Source organism: Sciurus vulgaris, assembly GCF_902686455.1.
Source record: "Sciurus vulgaris genome assembly, chromosome: 18".
Lineage (NCBI taxonomy): Eukaryota > Metazoa > Chordata > Mammalia > Rodentia > Sciuridae > Sciurus > Sciurus vulgaris.
This window is the reverse complement of record NC_136479.1, coordinates 39,706,875-39,726,022: the sequence shown is the minus strand read 5'-3', so window position 1 is coordinate 39,726,022 and position 19,148 is coordinate 39,706,875. Positions and strand designations below refer to the sequence as shown.

The window sequence follows — 19,148 nt, the reverse complement described above, 5'->3', positions numbered from 1 at the left end:
CTGTCTGTCCCCTCCGCCCGCGCCCCTCTCCACCGAGCCCCCCGGGGCTGTGGCGGGCCCCTGTCCCGGAGTGGGCGGGCGGGCTGCTGGCAGCGCCTCCCGTACCTGTTGGCACCGACACCCAGCACCCGCCGGGCGGGCTGGGGCCGCCGCAGCCACCTTGCCCTCCCTGGCGCTGGCCCCTGGCTGCCGCCCGGGGGCGTGAGGCTGGGGCAGGGCTGCGGCTCACTCGGGTGTCCCGGCACCGTGCGGGCTGGAGGCTGGGCGCAGCTCGCCGAGCCCCGGGTGCCGGCGACCACCCGGCTGCGCGCCCCCGACCGTGGCGCCGGGCGGTGGGAAGGCAGGGCAGGGGGCCGGAGCCGCAGCACAGCCCAGGTGGGAGCTCCGGCGACAAGCAGGTCTCCGGGAAGCCGGAGTCATGGCGATGGGGGAGGCGGGACGCAGGTTGCCCTCCACTCCAGCCCCTGCGCGGCTGCTGGCCCTCCTGGCCGCACGCTCTTCGCGCCACCTGCCCTGGGTCCGCGGGCCCTGGGACGCGGGGGTCACCCAGAGGCTTCGGAGGCCCTTCCGGGACCTGGCCGCCGGCTCCCGCAGCCTGACAAGTCGAGCGCCCGGGCAGGGTCGGCCGCCGGCTCTCCGGGGCGGACTGGGTTTCCGCGGGTGCCCGGGCTCCCCGGACCAGCGCGACGGGGAGTGAACTTCCTCAGACTTGGCCTGAGGGCGCCCAGGCAGCAGCAGGTAGTTTGGGCCGGCCTCGGGCCGGGCTGGGGAGGGTGCCTCACGCCGAGCGGCAGGTGGTGCGCAGGGTGGACGGAGGGCAGGGCTGGCCTTCCCGGCGGCCGCACGTGCGCCCTCGCCCCCGCCCCGGGCATCGTCTCCCTTTGCTTGTTCGCGTGGACTGGGAGCGTGTGAGGAAAGCACCTCGCTTCCATTTGTGTCCCAGCCCTCAGCTCCCAGGGGAAGCGGTGCCTGCAGTTCCTTGGGTGCCAAGACTGGGGCGCCATCCCCAGGCCCTGAGCCTGGTTTTTTGGGGGGTGGGCGGCAGGGGATGGTAGGGGGAGATAGGTGCGGGCGGGAGCGCACACACACACACACACACACACACACTCACTTTTAGAGAACACAGCTGGGTGCAGGCTGTGTGCGGCGCTGAAGTCTCCTTAGTGGTGGTAATAACTACATTCTACCGTGGCCAGCGCAGCCTCTGCAGTAGAGTTGAGATGACCTTCCCTGGAAAGAATGGGCAGATTTTTGTGGACATGTAAGAACTCGTCTTCTGCTTCTTTAACTGCTCACTTTCAGTTGCAAAGATTAAAAAAATAAAGCCCAAACCCTCTGCCCCCCCCCACCCCCTTCAGGCATCACAGCTTTGGAAGAGGTTGTAAAGCCATTTAGTGTGAAATTGTCCTGAGGCTAGAGCAGGGCATGTTTTTCATAGAAATGCTACTTCAGCTCTCCTGGGCTTGCAGGTGGGTTCCATTTCCCTTATGTAGGGTGGGGTCGATCTTTATCCCAGGTTGGTGGGGAAGGAACATGGGTCTACACCCCAGGCTCCTAGAGGCCATTTTTATTTGCTACCTGTGTGCAGGGGCTGTTGGCTGAAGTCTAGGTGGCAATTCAGTTTTCTCCTGGGCTGGAAGCTTGGTTGCTTTGCCTCGTTAAGGATGCATTCCAGGGATCCAGGAACTGCATAACTGCTAGTTCCTCAGGCACTGGGTGGGAGGCCCCATGGCCACCCTGCGCTGAATGGCCTGCTGGAACCCGGCAGAGGGGCTCTTCTTTCTGAGTTCACTGCCCAGGTGTGGGTTGTTCAAGGCAGGATCTGTGTGAAGAACGGCTGTGTTTACCATGAAGCTGGTTTCTGACGCTGAAGTTGGTCACTGGGCGTTTCCAAGGGGAGCAATGAGAGCAAGGCTCTTCGGAAATCCAATCCTGAGAATATTTTATTGGAGGAGAGCAAAATCCTCTTAGAATCGTCCACCAAGATGTCACCTTTCCTTGAACTCTGAAAGTAACCGTTATTAGTTTCTGGTCTTTGAGTCAGGGTGGAGGATGAGGGCTTTTTAGAAAGAAAATAATTTGATTCAGCTGGTTTCTTTGAGGAAATGATGGTGAGAGTAGATGGAGACACAGGACTCCCTTTCCTCTGAGGGCTTTGGGACAAGATGGCACGCGTGGGTGCGAGAGCTCCTCTTTGATGAGGTCAACATTTATCTCCCAAGCGAGAGGTGTCTGATCCGTGCTTAAGTATTGAGCAGGGTCGGGTTTCCAGGCAGAAATTGATAAATTGAGTTTGCATGGCCAGTAGGCTTGGGAGGAACCGTGTGTCTCTGGGTCACCAGCACTGGACGGTGTTGTGGCTGGCCCTTGAATCTGTGGCCATGTGTGCAGTGATGGCCCCTCCAGCCCACTCCAGGGCTGTCAGTCTGTGCAGAGCTGGCTGGGTGGCAGGAGGCAGCACGAGGTCTAACTGAGAAGATTCCGGCCCCATGACAGCCCTTTGAAGACCCTCGTAATTCAGATTCCGAGACGTTGATTTTGTTTCAGACACTTCTGCACATTGGAGCCCAGGTGTTCCTCATCTTTGGAAACTGAAGCTAGGGAAGTTCACGAGTCATGTATGTCCTGCTCCATCTGTAGCTGCAGCAGGGTCAGGGTGTGAGTCCCAGGGGCTGGGGTTTCTGATTCCACCAGGGTGCTCTGCACACCGCTGGTTTCTGATTTGCCAAGGGGCGTGGTACTTGGCCACATGCCTTGTGAGAATCAGGCACACCAGGTGCCCTTTCTGTGTTTATTGAGTGGATCTAGGTGTGCGGCACACTCTTCCTTCCTGAGCAGGAAACACTGGTGTAGAGGGAGCTGTGACTTGTGCCTGGAGTTCCAGGAAGAGGCAGAACTTCTCACCAACCCCCGCCCCGGGCCCGGCTGGAGCCACCTGTGGGCCCGAGCCAGGCTGGGGTGATTATACCTTCTTTATCATCATCACTCTGCAGATTCCTTGTCTGTGCCCATTGGCATTAGTGGGGTGGCGTCTTTGCCCTTCACGTGAGGCTTACAGGGAGGTGGCCAGAGAGTGTGCGGCGTCTCATGACAGAACCGTGAGGCAGTGCAGCTGGCAGCAGCCCTGAGCTCGGTGAAGCTTCAAGTCCCACTCTGAAGCGATGAAGCCGTCCTTCAGGACTGGCCGAGCATCGACTGGAGGGTCGTTCTGAGCGGGTGAGAGGAGAATGGAGACAGTCGTTGCCTCTCACCGGGGTTTTCAAGGTGAACGATGCCCTTAATCGCTCAACACCTAACAGACTTTTCCAGTTCTGGTTAATGGTAGGGTGGAGAGCAGAGCAGTGGCCTTCATCAGGAATTCAGAGGTCGGTGGGGAGGAGGCTGCGTTAGGGGTGCGCGTCTATGAGTGGCGGAGGGGAGGTGGCCTCGGAGCCGGGTCTAAAGGGGGATGGCGGCGAGCTCGGGCTTGGATGGCACTCCAGGTCAGAGGAACGGCTGGGGGAGTTGAGGAGGCAGCTGTAGGTCGGGGTTCTGGAACTTGAAGGCTGAGGCCACAGAGTGGGGGCAGAGGCTGGAAGGAAGGTGGGAGTCTTTGGCGAGGACCAGACCTCCGTGTTGCTCCACTGGGGACGAGTGACATGTCAGGCGTGGCTGAAGGCTGTGTGGGAAACGCTCTGGCAGGGAGAAGACCAGAGGTCTGGATGCTGGGGAGGCCGTGGTGCTGGACACCAGGCAGCGGGAGGAAGCTGGGCAGGAGTGTGGAAAGCACAGGCAGGCCCAGCAGACTCCTGAGGGACTGTCCATGGGGGTCCTGGGTTGTAAACAAGAGAAACTAACTCTGGTTAGCAACTGAAGCAGAGAACACTCCCAAGTGCTGACGGGAACTCGGACCCAGGGCTCGTCTGGAGAGCCGGCATGGGGCAGATGGGAATTAGGCGGCCGGGACTGCCTGCGGTGTCCCCAGGGTGACACTGTGAGGTGAATGGTGTTCGGCCTCTTGCACAGTAATGATTATTGGATTATTCTGCTCCATTCGGAATCTTGGTGGTATGGCATGGGGTTCCCAGATCTAGGGGTAGTTTTCCAAAAGGCCATTGGGATGAGTTGCCATTTTCTGGAATGATCCTGCTGAAAGATGGTGACACAGATGTTGGTCTGTCCTCCCCAGAAGGGGAAGCTGGCTGGACGTGATGTGGAGGTGGGGGTGCTCTGTGACCAGGGCTCCCTGGCTCGGGCGATGGGCTGAGAAGCAGAATTGGTCTCCAAGGCTGAGGAACTGGCTTGGTTCCTCACTGGAGGTGCTGGGGGTGGCTCTCCGTGTCCAGCTGGGCGAGGGGCTGGCCTGTTCTAGAGTCTCATGAAGGGGCTGTGCAGCCGCAGACAGGCCTGTTAGAGTGGGTGGTGTGGCGTCGTGCCCACAGGTCTGGACTTTGGCGAGCACTTGCACTTACCCCGCTCGTGTGTCTTGAGCGTCTCTGGCTGTCCTGCTGCGGGAAATGGCGGGTTAGAGAGAGGCGGCTCCTGCATGCGCTAGAGATGTCGGACATAAGAAAAGGGAAATATGGAAATAGAATCACCGGACATAACTGAGCGGCCCGGGCCATTTCAGATTGAGTGGGCAGGAAAGATCTCGCATAGGAACTCTGCTTGTGCTGACCCCAGAATGGCATGAGGAAGATCTGGGACGGAGCCACAGCAGCACGAACAGCCAGAGCGAAGGTCCTGCGGTAGGAACAAGTGGGGACTGTGGGAGCAGGAGGGAGGCGAGGTCAGAGGGCAGGGGCTGCTCTGTGAGGGTCACTCGGGCAGCTGGGTTTTGATGCCGAGTTGGATGCATGCCTCCGGAGGGCTCTGACAGGTTTGCGACGTGATTTAATGTATGTTCTCTGCTGAGCGCCCTGGCAGCTGTTCGTCCTGAACGTACTACCTCAGTACAACCCAGCGAGTGTTTATCCCGTGGAGTGTGGAGCGAAATGTAGTGTTTAAAAGGAACAGATGGAGAGAAATGCTTTGCTGACCTTAATTTAGTGATTTCTCCTGTGCCAATTAAATGTGAGTACAGGCAACGCTGCGTTTGTCGTATGATTTCGGTTTTGTTTTAAAAAGATGGTCCAGAAGAAAAATGGAAAGTGATGGACCACAAACGTGGACCATGCTGGTCCAAAGGCGTGGGCACTGTGCGTGATTTTTTTTTTTTTTTTAATATAAGCACACATTTCTTTTATAATTGGGAGAGTTTGTAGATGCTGACGGTCACACCGCTTGGGTGGGGTCACCAGAGTCCAGCCACTGGGCCCCTTTCATACCATTTTAATTCTGAGGTGTTAATGCCCCAACCCACTGTCCTGGTTGGGACAGAAGAGAAGAGGCTTGCTTTTCTCTGGCTTTGCTAGGCTTGAGAAATGTTTTTAGTTAAGAGAGTAAACATATTCTTTTTTAAAAAGACAACATAGAAATGTTACCTGAAAGCAAAAGCCCCTCCTGCACACGCCTTCCCAGAGCCTCGGAGTTCATTTCGAGTGTACATCTTGTTATGTTTTTTCCTGTTCACTGAAAACACACGTCTAGATGTTGCTCACGTTGGAAGGCGGCTGCCCAGGTTGCCCTGCCTCCTGGTTACCCTTCGAATGCCTTCGTAGACCTTGAAACCCAACTGACCTTTCCTCCCCCTTGAAACAAGTTACTGGAAAACGTAAACACATAACTAAGAGAAATGGAATATTGCCTCTTTAATATTCAAAGTGTTTACTGAAAGCATAATTTATACTTTTAAAGAACAGAGCAATTAAATATTCATTAAAAACTCATCTCTGAACATTTAGACATTATTGCTCTAGTACTGGATTCCAAAAGTTCGGATCATGATCACAAATCTCTTGCATTTTTTTTTTTTTTCATTAACCAAAGTTAGAAGTGTAAATTAGGCAGCTAAGCTAATTATTTTGGTGACATTTATTATAAAAGAATATAATATAAGCAGGAAAAGTACTGCCTGTATAACAGAATATAATATAAGCAGGAAAATTACTGCCTGAGCGTTGCTTAGAGGCGCTGGTGTGCTTTAGAAGGAGTCACATGTGCGTGAAGCAAAGTCAACCTCATCGCCTGGTTTGGATGGGTTGGGGGCTCAGGCGACTGAGGCATCAGTGCAACCCCACCTGCGGGAGCCCACCCTGCAATTCAGCAGAGGGGCTGCCCTCCCTCTTAGCAAGGCAAGCCCTCCCTGGTGGAGTGAGGCCTGGGCCTGCTTGGAGGGGTGCTGCTCTTCAGGGCCAGTGCGGACAGGGGCCCTGGTGGTCGACCTTACAGGGGGAAGGTGGCGTGGCGGGCGTTCTGTGGACGGCGTCCCCCGCCTGGCTCTGCGTCAGGAGAAAATGAATTTGTTTTATAAACTCGAGAATTGGGAGGGTGCTCTGAGCGAGGGGGAGCCGGCGGTGCGGAGCGGTTCATTCACTCTGGGAGAGGACTCCGTCTGCGTGCTGATAACGGCCTGATTGCTGTGTAAACATCTTTGCAGCCTGCTAAGGAAATCTCCAACATCTGTAGCTCACGGATGTGGCGGCACAGCCTCCAGCTCCGGCTGCTGGCTGAGAACCAGTTGCTCTGATTTTAAACCTGGTCCGTGGGCCATGATTCATTCACACACACGCACACGCACACACGCCTTCCATATCCAGCGGGAGCGGGTCCCGGGGCTCTCTGGTTCCCTGCCACTTGCGCGGGTCACAGGTCAGTGCTGGGCGGAGCCCCGACGGGGAGCTCTGTGCCTGGCTGGTGCAGGTCTTCCCTCCCCTGCGCCTCTCAAGACAGCAGCCTGTCTGCAAGAGAGACCAGGACTCGAGCTGCCCGAGGGCCTCAGCAGGTAGGAGCCACTCAGGTCTGGGCAGACTTGGGGAGCAGGGCTGCAGAGCCTCCCGGGCACTGCACTTGGAAGCCTGATCTGCGGCTGCTGGTGGTGGCAGGTCTGCCCTCTCTGAGGTCAGGGATCCTCTCTCCCAGCCCTCAAGTTAGTCGTGTGGACATGGCCCGGCTGCCCAGCTCTGGAGGCCTCCAGGATGGCCGGCTTCTGACTGGCTCCCCCATCCCCCAGTAAACAATGCTGTTCTCAAGTTCTCAGCACCCAGAGGGAACCTGCTCTCTGGCTGGGCCCTGGGAGGATAGTAGGCAGCAGGGAAAAGTCCCAGTGCTGCGATGGGTCCTCACTCAGGGGCCTCACTGTTGGCCCGAGTCACGGGTTCGGGGCAGGCTGACTCCTAGTCCTGCACCTAGAAGGGCCTGAGGCCCGGGAGCACTGGACACTGACCTGCCTGACTCCAGTGGCCCTGGCCTCTGGCCTGGAGGGTGTGTGCTTGGAGATCTCTACATGGGCGTTGCTGAAGAGCCAGTTCCCACCTCTGATTTGAGACACTGAGGTTGCAGAGAGATGGGTGCTGGAGGCTCAAGCCAGTGCCGAGGTGGCGGTTGACATCCCCAGGAGTGGTCATGTTTGGAGGCCAGCAGGGGGGATCTCAGGGAGCCAAATGCAAGAGGCAGGTGCTGGTTGGCACAGAGACCCCAGTGGGAATGGGAACCCAGAGTGGAGGCGTCCGCCATGAGGTCTTGGGGCAGGACCGATAGGGTGGGCATCGGCGATGCCTCAAATGCAGGCGGACAGACTCCCCAGCCCTGGGCTTGGGTGCAGGAATCTGAAGTGGAGACCTTAGTTCAGTGGTCCCAAGCTTGGCTGCGTGGTCGTCTCCCAGGGCCCTGAAGAATTTCCAGTGGCCCAGTTTCAGCCCAGACCTTAGACGTGGGCGTCTGTCAGGGTGGGTGGGACTCAGCAGGGCCCTGGGAGAGTGGTTTTGGAGGGGATGTGCCACCGATCCCTGGGATCTCCTGACACAGCTCACTCCCATCTTACCAGGTGCTGTGCGTTCCTGACCTGGTCCAGGAAGGGCCCCCTCCACAGACCACTGGTGGCTTCTGGGTTCATTCAGGGCAGGGTTAGAGACCAAGTGCAGGAACCCTGCCTTTCCTGCCCCTGGGATCCAGGGACTCTGCCAAGGTCCGGCGCAGTCTCCTGGTCCTCTCTAGAGTCACTCGGACTGTCAGGATGAAACTTACTTATCCTCAGGACCCAGCACAGTCTTCTGTCCCTGGTTGTGACTTAGGGTCAGATCTGAGGTCTGGAGAGCTGGAAGCACCTTAGGAATTATCTAGAATGAACCTTGCAGCTTTGTGATGCATGTAACTGAAGCCCAGAGTGGTTTGTCCGAAGTCCAGCTCATTAGGACAGGGTTGCTGTGGCTGGGGGCCAGTAGGACAGATGTGGCCGGAAGAAGCTGGGGCCAAGGCCCAGGGTACAGAGGGGCTGTGATGGACGTGCAGAAGGACTGCCGCATGGTCACGGGAAGGGCACCTGTGAGCGTGGTGCCCCCAGCTTGGGTTAGCCACGCGGGAGGAGTCCTTGCTCCTGGCTTGGAGTGGACACCTCGACAGACGTCCCAGGCCCGTTTCCCAGTGCTATGCTGCTGCAGGCCACCTTGCTTTGTGTACGATCGTCATGGCTCCTGTTTCCACCCCAAATATTCCCTCCCATCTTCCAAACAAATGAAGAAACTTCGTGACACATTGGTGTTGGGGTGCGGTGGGGCTCTGGACCTGGTGCGAGAACCGTGTGTGACCGATGCTCCTGGCGTTTGCCACCCAGTCACGACGTGCCCAGCCCAGGAAGAGGACCCCTGAGTCCTTTCTCCCCATGCTTAAACTTGAGCCGCTTCCCACGGTCTGTCAGCGTCCACAGGGCTTTTTCTTGCCCCTCTCTCCATGCTTTGTGACTGCCGGGTCGACCTGGGGATGGACCTGGGACGTCCACACACAGGGTGTGTTTCCCCGGGAAGAGCGAGTCCTCGGTAGGCAGCCATGGGGGCGCCTGCAGGCTAGCGTGGAGGTGGAGGAGCGGATGGAGCTGGTGGTCCTGTGAGTGGGCCTCTCTCGGTACCTCTGTGGATCAGGATGTGGATGGGGATGCCCCTGGCCCTGGGGCCTGGAGACCTGAGACTGTGGAGGGCGCCAAGCCCGTGTGGACGGAGCCTTTCCTTTGCACACGCCCACGGTGAAGTGTGGTCTGTAGGTCGGGCACAGGAAGACGAAAAGGTAACTAATGAGAAATCGGGACCGTCAGAATGATTGGGATGCATCTTATGTTCATGTCTGCCGCCCACAAATTTGATGCTTTTTCCGTCTTAACCAAGAACTTACCTCACACCATGGCTGTAACTTGCAGTTTGAGGTGCAGAACTAGCCGATTTCTTTTTCCCTTTTCACGATTTCGTGGATAGAAGATTCGGTCGTATTCTACGTCTCTGAACCCCAAACACACTATTTTTATTATTTGGTTATTATGTTGGGAACCTTCACTTTTTTCACCAAAAGGAAGTGTTTTAAGGCTTCTCTTTGGCATATCTGAATTGCCAGAGTCACTACCCTTGTGTTTTGGGGCCCTTATTAAGCACGATGAATGCTACTTGAACACAAGCACCGTGACACACTGGGACAGTAGATTTGATAACCAGGAGGCTCCTGAGGGCCTGGGTGGGTGGTAGCATATACAGTGTGGATACGCCAGAAGAGGAATGAGGCATGTCCTGGCCAGGATGGAGCGGGGCACCTGTACATGTCATCCTGCCACTCAGAGTTCCGGAACTTCCATTAAATATTTCCAGACAGCCGTTGACTACAGGTACCCGGAATTGCAGAAGGCAAGTCTTGGATGAGGAAGACATGCTCACTTTGCTGGAAGCCACACAGCCCATGTGTAGTGAAGTCTGACTGACGACTCTGGGACTCATGCTCTTAACCTGAGTCCAGGCTGCTCCCGGAGTCCCGGGTAGTCAGGGTGTGGCGCGTCCGCAGAGAACATGTGTAGGATGCTAGCACCCCGTGTTGCCTTCGCAGGCATCTGTGTGTTTTGCATTGCGGGAGCAGGGCCTGTCTCATTGCCTTAGTCTTTGCTGTGGTTCTTGGTGGACATGTTTACTGTGGGCACAAGAGCCACTTAGTAACAGAGAAGAGGCTGCTCAGCGGGTCCCTGGGTCGCATCATCAGATGGTGCAATGCAGGGGGAGCCCTGTGCACCTTGCATGCTTCAGCACCTTCCCGAGCTGGCTGCCCGCTGGACCTTCCTCCTACTGGCCACCAATTGCCCTGTGTTCTCCAGGGTTCCCTGGTTCTATTGTCCACCTCAGACTGGGACCAGCGCTCTGCTCTGCTCTGAGCCCTCGAGTGCCCGCCTGGTTCTTGCAGAATGTTTCCCCGGGAGGGGTTACTGCTGGAAGTTCTGTGCCTGGACAGCAGGGGGCCCCTGGGGGTCTCCTTGCTCCAGTCTGGACTGCCTACACCCGGTGTCGGGCTGGACTGCCTGCATGCGGTTGGCTGAGCTGTGCTGTGGTCACTCTGCCTTTGAGGTTCCCGGCCTCCGCTCCTGCTCCTGCCCGGTGCCCGCTGGGCCTGCTGTGGGGCCCTCCCTTTGCGTCTGCCATGTTTCTTGTTTCCGATGCAGTCTGTTCTTTCGGAGGCTGGCAAGCTATGGAAGGGCAGACGCAGGTCGGGACTGGACCGAGTCCCAGCGTGGCCTTTGGTTCAGTTTCACACCTGCCTGGCGCCCGCCTGGAGGTGACTTGATGTGGTACTTTCCGTGGGCTGTGCTTTCTTTCACTTCAGCCCATCACGGGGTCCGCGTGGGACTTCCCAGCTGTGTGTCCCATCGGCTCTGAGAAAGCTCCGGATTTTGGAGCATTTGGGCATTTTGGGTTAGGGACACTCACCCTGCAGTAGGTATTTTAGGCTTTTGGCTTACGTGCCCCCCCACCCCCCACCCCGCGACCACGCGATGCGCTGTCATGGCGTGAAGACAGATGCAGGTGTGACTGGTTCTCCGTGTGCCCACGTGGTCTTCCCCGTGCCCATCGCATATGAGGCCGGCAGCACGTTAGGTCAGGCCCACCCTAACCTCCTTGCTTTCTCTAGGTTTCCTCTTCTGTGACCCCATCTCCAAGTAGGATCATGTTCTGGCGCCTGGTGAGACCTGGCGCGTGACTGGGCGGGGCACAGATTGACCATACCTTCTCTGCCGCCACCTGCTCCTCAGGTTGGGGCGCCTCGGTTCAGCCTCCCACTCTGCTCAGCTCTTCCTGGTGCCTCTGAGTGCTCTTCTCACCCTCCGAGCTTCGGTCGCCTGCCGTCAGGTCTCAGCAGACGTGAGCCTGCTCCTCGCAGCTCCCGCTTTCCTACACCCACCCCGGCTGCGGGCGCTCTGCTCAGAGAACACAGGATGGATGCTGCCACTCAGCCTCCCGGGAACACGCCGAGATGGGCACTGGGCTCCTTCGTGGATTTGGTTCAGTTGCGTTGGCTGCTGTGTGCTTTTGCCCGTGCCATCGAGTCCCTGCACAGTGACAGGCCTCTGTCTTTGCTGGTGCACCTGAGCCTGGTCATCAAAGGCGGGTTGCGTCTGACCTTCCCCAGGAAGGGTCCTTTGACCCTAGCCTCTCCTGACCCTTGGTTTGCACAGGACTTAGCTTTGCAGGACGGTGATCTTCGTGCTGGGTGTTGGGTACTGCACTTGCACCAGGGAGTGTGAAACTAAGGGACTGAAGAAGGCACTGCCAACCAGGTATGATAGGCCCTCCAGGAGCCCGGCCGACCTGGGTGCAGGTGGTGTCCTCCTGAACGCAGGGAAGGTTGGTGTGTGCCCGCATGTGCTCTCTGCATGGGGTACCGTGCTCTGCCTGGAGACAGGTTCAGAGACGCTTCTTAAAGTCAGAGGACAGGCCTGTGGGGCCTTGCTTGGCCCTCTGGGTGGTGACACCTGGACGTCAGCCTGGGAAGAACTGGCCAGTTCCCGCGGTGACTCTCACAGCAGTTGGCCCTGATGGGTTGTCAGGTGCGGTGGTTTCTTTGCTCCAGTGTAAGGTTCAGGTAACGGCCCAGGTACTGCTCTCACTGGGCACCTGGGCGGTCGGGGGACTGGAGGTGTGTTGGTGGATGGCTTCTTTCAGTGCCTGAGTCCTTTGGAAAAGAAGCAGGAAAGGAGACAAAACGGAGCCAAGGTGCTTCTTCAGGGGCCCCCGGGACATTCTGATCAGATGGATGGGGAGTGATCATTTGCAGTGAGACCAAATTGTTCACTGGGTGCCTCTGAGACAGGGACTCCCCTCGGGAGCTGAGAGGTTTCAGATGGTGAGGTCTCTGGCAGAGGCAGGCGAGGGCGGGGACGTGGTCTCCGTAAGTAGTCTCAGCAGCTGCGTCAGAAGCACAGCTGAGGGGTCAAGCAGTAGGCTGCACATCCCTGGGAGAGAGATGGCACTCGATCTGTCCTCACAGAGAGCGGCTGCTTTCCCAGTGGGTGTGGCACCCAGAGGGTGCGGCATTTAGTGTCTTCGTCCCTTTCTTTGCCAGGCTTGCGTGCCTTCACTTTTTACCCTCCTCACAGAAGTTCTCTGGATCCCCCGTGTTGACCAGGGCTGGCACCTCCAGCCCTGGTACCTGTAGAGCTGGTGGCTCTTGGAGGAGCACGGAGTCCTTATCCCAGAAAGGCTGGAATCCGTCCCTCAGCTCCTCCCCTTCCTGTCCTGACCGCCCAGCGCAGAGCCCCAAGTGGGCTCCGGCCCTGTGGCCGTATCTCTGCCCGAAGGCTGCCACCTGCCACCCTGATGGATGCCTGCTGCTGTCTGTCCCCTCCAGAGCTGCAGAGCTGCAGGGCAAGCCCGGCGCCGCCTGGCTCTGCAAGATGCCCTCAGTCTGCATGTGGAGATACGGGAACAGACCCGTGGCCAGACCGTGGCTGAGACTCGGCCCCTCCGGGACTTCCCGAGAGAGCTCTGCTGCCCTCTGCTCTTGGCTTTCTGACCTCGAAACCTTGCCTTCGGTGCCCGAGCACAGGCTTTGCAGTTAAACTTATTAAAACCAGTAAACAGAAGAAAATGCAGTTTACTCTTAATCCCAGGGACCCAGAGGTCGCCACCGATGGCAGTTTGGGAGTAATGTGTCCCGGAGCCTGGATGTGCGGGTGTCCTGCGTGCCCGTGTGTCGGGAGCGTTGGGACGTGAACGTGCCTGTGACCTGTGGTCAGTGCCCACCAGCAGCTCACCAGGGCCAGGTGTTCTCCCCCACTGTCCTGCTTTAAGGTGCTGCCTGTCTGCGCCCAGGGTGTGCTCTTGGGGTAGAATCACCAGGCCAAGCACTCAGCTCTTTCCATCCCCCTCCATGGACATGCACTACTGGTGTTAGGGTTTGTTTTTGTTTTTAAATTGATCGTCAAAATGGTTTTGTGCTGTTTTATCTTGGGTTTCCAGGATTATAAGTGAGTGCACACGCATTTTTTCCCACAGAGGTATTGGCCGTTGGATTATTCCTTTTGTGAATTTTGTACTGATGTTTTATGTCTGTTTTCCTATTGCTTTTTAACTCTAGTAGAAAGAACAGTAGTCATTATTACCTGTGGCAAATTTTTCCAAGCTTGCTGTTTATTTTGAATTTAGTGATTTTTTTAAAGATATATCTCATCGAACGTTTTATCCTCCACTTTAAAAATCTTTAAATTTCAAAGTCATGCTTAAAAATTCCTCACTTTCAAGATCACATGAATAATTGTCTTTGTTTTCTTTTAAAATCAGAACAGTGAATTCTGCTTATGAGTGTAGTGCGTCACACAAACCTTACACACCAAGTAATATTAAGTGACTTCTGACACTAAGTGGCAGTCCTTGCCCTCCTGGGGAGCCCCGTGAAGCAGGAGTCACGGATTTGCTCCTCTCTGGGAATTCTGCCGTCAGGCTGAAGAGGGTGGCCGAGGGCCCTCTGTTCTGTGTGCAGACTGGTCCCCAGTCCTTGTCCTCAGCAGGCACTGCCCGCAGCCCTGGACTGGCCTGTTGTGTCCTCTCATTCATTTCTGCTGAGGCTCCTGGGGACACAGGACACAAGCCGCGTGCTGGCTGTGCAGGTGAGGACTGGGCTGTCCGTCTGTCCTGGGCCAGGCATCCCATGACACCGGCCAGGGTCCCAGGTACCTCTCGGGATCTGCATCCCATTGCTGGGCTCCCTCCCAGGAGAAGCCCACAGGGGCCAGGATCTGTCCTGCCTGTGGTCATCCTTTATCCTTTCCTCCAATTCTGACTTCCCGGGCTCCTTCGAAGTCTCTCTTTCTCCTTCCTCTTTGTCCTTGGGGCTTGCAGAGGACTATTTCCTCTGCCTCCAGCCTTCGTTCGTAATTTAGCAGCGTTCAGGAAGGAGAGAAGAGAAATGGGTGAGACCAGGTGGCCGGTTTTTAGCCAGAAGTCTGATGTGTACTCTCCTTTGAGCCGCTGATGTTGGACGTGGGGTCTGCCTGATTGTCGTTTTCTCTGGTTTTCCAGCATTACCCACTGACCTGAGGAGCAGCGCTGACTGCGCTCATTTGGGTGGACGTCTTTTGGTTTCTGTTCTGCTCTTCCATGTTCCATTGCCAACCAAGTTTAATTATAGTAACTTTAAAAATTTGTGATGAGGCAAATGTCCCCTTATTCTGTGTTGTATTTTTAACTTACCAATTATTTCCCAGTGGGGAAATATTTCCCCTATTTTATGGTCCCTATTTTTCTGGATGTCCCAGAGTTTTCAAACTGTTGTACTTTTTTAAAAAATGGTGCTGTTGTTCTTTCTTGCCCTTTCTTTCACGTCCTGGGTGAATGTTCTGAACCTGGGTCATTTTTTGAATTTGCAGAATAAAACTCACGGAAACCACAAGCGCAGGCCCTCCTCCAGATCCTGGCAGTGGCTCTCTCGGTGGCTCGGCTGCGCCTTCCTTTCCTGACCCCTCAGCTGCACGGTGGCACCGTGCTGCGTGTTGTGGGGACTCAGCTCTTGGGCACCACCTGGGGTGAAAGTAAAGATCAGCCTGACCTGTGGGAGCAGCTCAATGGAAATAATGTGCTTGCTGTACGTGGGCCGTGGCCCCTAGCAGGACCTATGGGCTCCTGGTGTCTCCAGGAGGTGGGTTTTGCAGGCTGCAGTGGCTCCCCGTGGCAGGTCGCTGTGGGCACCCCAGCTGGAGACCACCCTCGCTTCCTGGCTTCCGGTCCCTACGTCTGTGGGTCTCTCCTGTTTCCATGGGTCCTCCTGATGTTTCTTCAAAATCCCGGCCTTGCTACGGCATCCAGCCCTTCAGGAATCCCTCGCTCCTTTTAAGGAATGTGTATATGCACATGTGTGTGTGTGCGTGTGTGGGAGCACGTGCGCGTGCCTGTGTGCGCGTGTGCGCTCCACGTTTTCAAACCCCGTGGCAACCCTCCTTTCCTCTCCCGGGGGCCCTCCTAACCCTCCGCTCCTGCATTGCTCACCTCTCTGGGTGCCCCACCACAATCCCAGCTTTGTGACTCAGGCCGGAATCATCCAGGGCATTGCCCAGGGTGGCAGCAGAGTGGTGTCCCCGCCATGGCCACCAGGGCCACCTTTGCTGCCTCTGTCCCCCATTCTTTATCTTTGACGTTAGCATGGTACCAGGGCCGTGGCTGGGGGTCCTGGGCAGCACCCCGAGTGCTGGGCAGACGCAGTACCGAGTGCCAAGCTTTCTGGATGATCCCAGTGAGGCTGTGGCACTCAGTGTGCTCACCCCACGACTCCCCTTTTCTTTTTTTTTTTTTTTTTTTGGTACCAGGGATTGTACTCAGGGGCACTCGGCCACTGAGGCACATCCCCAGCCCTGTTTTGTATTTTACTTAGAGACAGGGTCTCACTGAGTTGCTTAGAGCCTCGCCATTGCTGAGGCTGTTTTTGAATTTGTGATCCTCCTGCCTCAGCCTCCCAAGCTGCTGGGATTACAGGCAAGTGCCAGGGCACCTGACTATACCTCTCGTTTTCTGGATGGGGAAACTCAGACGGGAACTCTGTGTACATTCAGGACGTGGCCTGAGGAAGGGAAGAGCCTCCCTGAGCGAGTCTGAGCTGGACACTGGCAAGATGCCCCACTGGTGGCCGCAGGTGGCCTGGAGGGGAGCACGTGGGCGTCCCTGGGAGGCCGGCTGACCAGCTGGAGACGGCAGAGCCCCTGAGGGGCCATGCTGGCAGGTGCGGGAGACATCAGAGCCCCAGGGCTGGACTCCTTGCCCTCCAGTCTACAATCCCCAGGCCCTGGGTGGCCCTGCATCTGGATGCACAGGCAAAGCCTCTCCTGCAAGATCAGTTCATCTCCTGGCGCCAGCCACTGAGGGCGTCTGGGGAGAGAGTGGCGGGAGATGACTAAATCAGGTTGGCTCCTGTGCCTCCTTGGCACGGAGCGGGGAGTGGACGCGCTGCTGGCTGTCTCTCCTGGCCGGCTGGGGCAGCAGACGACGGCTCCCGCTGGGACCTGCAGCCCGGTTGTTGGCTGCTCCGCATGTCCCTCCTGCCGCTCCTGATCCATCCTGTCCCTCGACGCCCCTGGCCAAGGGCTGCTGAAGGTGGCGTCCCTCCTCGGTCACGGAGGCCCGCCCAGCCCCCAGGTCCACCCCAGGTGACCTTCCCCGGGCCTGGCCCTGCTACCCAGAGGTCGTTGTGGAATTCCCTGGACTCGCATGCTGGCCTGCGGTGTGTTAAGTTGCAGACAGACCCATGCGTGTTTGGGAGGGCAGAGGCCCTGCCTCAGTCCAGCTTCAGGATGATGGCAGCCCTAGTCAGGACACGGGCCAGCTTGCTGACCCCTTTGCCTGTCACTCCTGCCCAGCTCAGCGTGATTTGCGCGGGCCCCTTGCTTGCGGCCTCTCCAGGCCCCTGCCTCAGAGGGCAGGTGGAGGGCAGGGCACAGGCCTTCGGAGCTCTGCCCTTGGCGCCTGCCTGCTCGGGCTGGCCCTCCTGGGCCACCACTTACTGACCCTGGCTTTGTGCCAGCCGCTCACTTGCCTGCGCTTGGTTTCCTCCTCTGCAGAGCAAGGATGGTGCTGAGCACACCCAGGCGCACGGGGTTCCTGGCCTTGCCGGGCACTGCCCGGCACAAAGGAGGACTTCTAGACAGCTCACTGTTTCCACGTGGCCGATCTCGGGGCGTTTCCTTTGGGCTTTCCACGCCAGGCAGGCGCAATCCCTGGAAGAAGCCATGGGACTCTGGTAGGCGCCTGCTGCTGGTTTGCTTTCCTGCCCCGCCACCCGGGCACGTTTTGTTCCAGGTTTGCTGAGGAGGGAGCTAGTCCTCCTCTCTGCCATCAGCCCAGCGGCTCTCAGGATGAGCCCTCCACACCATCTCTCTCACGATCGCGCGTACAGGCGTCCGGCGCTCGCTTTCCAGTGCTCCTGACACGCCCAACCCAGTCCCCTCCACGAGCTTGGTCTGGCGGTGTCGGCACCGGGGTGGTTTTCACGTGTGCTCTGAGCGGAAAAGCTCAGCATCCCTTCTAGCGGATGCTGCTGCCTTCCCGGGTCTCAGGAGCGGGGTGGTGAGGGCAGCCCTGAGCCAGCTTGTCCTCCCTCCCACCTTTCACATCTCCCATCGGCCAACAGATGTCTGGAGGTGGCCGCCTCCTTGCAGCCGCTGTCCTCTGGCTGCTGGGTGACTCTGTGCCCTCTCTGTGACATTCCGGCTGCTGTCTGCAGGGCTCCCGGGCCTGGTCTGCGCCAGGAGGTCTGTGCCCAGCCTCCCTCCCTGACACCTGCCCCGGGGCCCAGCCAGGTGGTGCTCTGCTCCTCTGTGACGGTGTGTCCTTCACAGGCCGTCCATCGCTGGGACTCAAGTCCTGGCTGTGTCTTGAGCCCTTCGAGGATGTAGGCTGTGACGGCTGCTGTGACACTGTCCTGGATCCCTGCTGTCGAACGTCCTAAGTGCCTGGCGCCCAGGTGACCTATTGAGGGCGCTCACCCTCTGTGGCTGGTCAGCCGGGGCTTTCCCAGGGCGCACGGTTTCATGGTAGAAGCTGAAGCCTCGGGGACATGTGAGGGCTTCTCCTCAGGGTTGTGATCACACGTACGCTGTCCACTCAGAAGTAGTAGGTGGACTTCTGACCACTTTCTCATTTACGGGCTATTTGATCTTGTAAGTTAGCCGGGTGAAGCTGATCTCCAGGTCGTCCCCTTTCTGCGTGAGTCTCTTAAAGTTCCTTCTGCTGAGATGGTGAATCCAGGTTTTAAAAGATGTTATAAAAAGCAAAAGGCCCAGGACTCCTGTTGGGCTCCTGCTTGGTTTTCCACCTTCTGGACCATGTTTGGTCTGAGCGTGTCCAGGGCTGGGGACTGGGCACTCCTGTCCCCTCCCTGTGTTCCCACACTGAAGCCCTCCCCCCAGGTGGGCAGTGGCTGGAGACAGGCCTTTGGGAGGACTCGAAGTTCAGGGAGGCTCTGAGGACAGGCCCTTTTAGAAGAGGCTAGAAAGCTGGCACTCTCTGTCTGACCTCCGAGGATGCAGAAGGCCAGGGAGAGAGCCCTGTCCGGGACTTGGCCATGTTGGGGTCTCCATCTTGGACTTCCAGCCTCCAGAACTGTGGGAACACTGATTCCCGTGTGCGAGGCCCCATGTCCCTGCTCCCTCGTCCCCGCAGCCTGAGCAGCCAAGGCAGCCAGGGAGACGCGGCCCAGCTGTCTGCAGCACGCTCCTCGGCAGCCTGGCTGCAGCGACTTCCCACTGACCTGGGGGGCCCCTCACCTCCCGCTGGTGTGGAGGAGAGCCTCTTAATTCCAGTGGGAGGGCCCGAGGCTCGTGGCTTGATACAGATGTCCAGCAGCCGGGAACACCTGAAGTACTGGCAGGACACCTCCCATGGGGACCCGAAGGGAGGTGACGTAGAGACGTGCTAAAGTAAATCTTCCGTACTCGACGCGTTAATTAAGAAGATCAAAATAGCCTCGAGGAGGCGTCTCACAGCAGCCCGACTTTGTGTCTAATTACGTTCAGGAGAGCCACTCAAATCGTCTGCCCAGAGCATCCCTGCTGCTGGAGCTGCTGCACTCCTGGCCCTGGCCTGGCGTTCCTTCCAACAGGGGAGCTTGCTGAGTACCTGCAAGATTCTTGGCAATTCCGGAGAGACGGTCACTCTCAAAGTCACCATCAGCCTAGGAGGGGGCTGACGGGGTGGCCTGGTGGTGGGGCCCAAACCCTCAGGTATGGGGTGCAGTGCTACAGGAGGGAAATAAAAAGGCAGGTTAGACAGGCGCCCAGGGGACACCGCTCT

The 19,148-nt window shown here is 57.6% G+C and overlaps 1 protein-coding gene across 9 annotated transcripts in view; it reads left to right on the top strand.

Annotated features, from left to right (window-relative positions):
* The window catches only part of CALN1 (calneuron 1), a 381,358-nt gene that overhangs the window by 73,744 nt on the left and 288,466 nt on the right, over window positions 1-19,148 (top strand). The window contains exon 1 of one of the 9 annotated variants that reach the window (XM_079120232.1): window positions 718-738. The exons of 6 other annotated variants lie outside the window; for them this stretch is intronic. The gene's annotated coding sequence lies outside the window, so the exon portion shown is untranslated. Of the gene's footprint in view, window positions 1-717; window positions 739-11,107; window positions 11,129-14,988; window positions 15,010-19,148 lie in introns of those variants that run through there. 2 more of the 9 variants (XM_079120233.1, XM_079120234.1) reach the window with 2 other exon arrangements.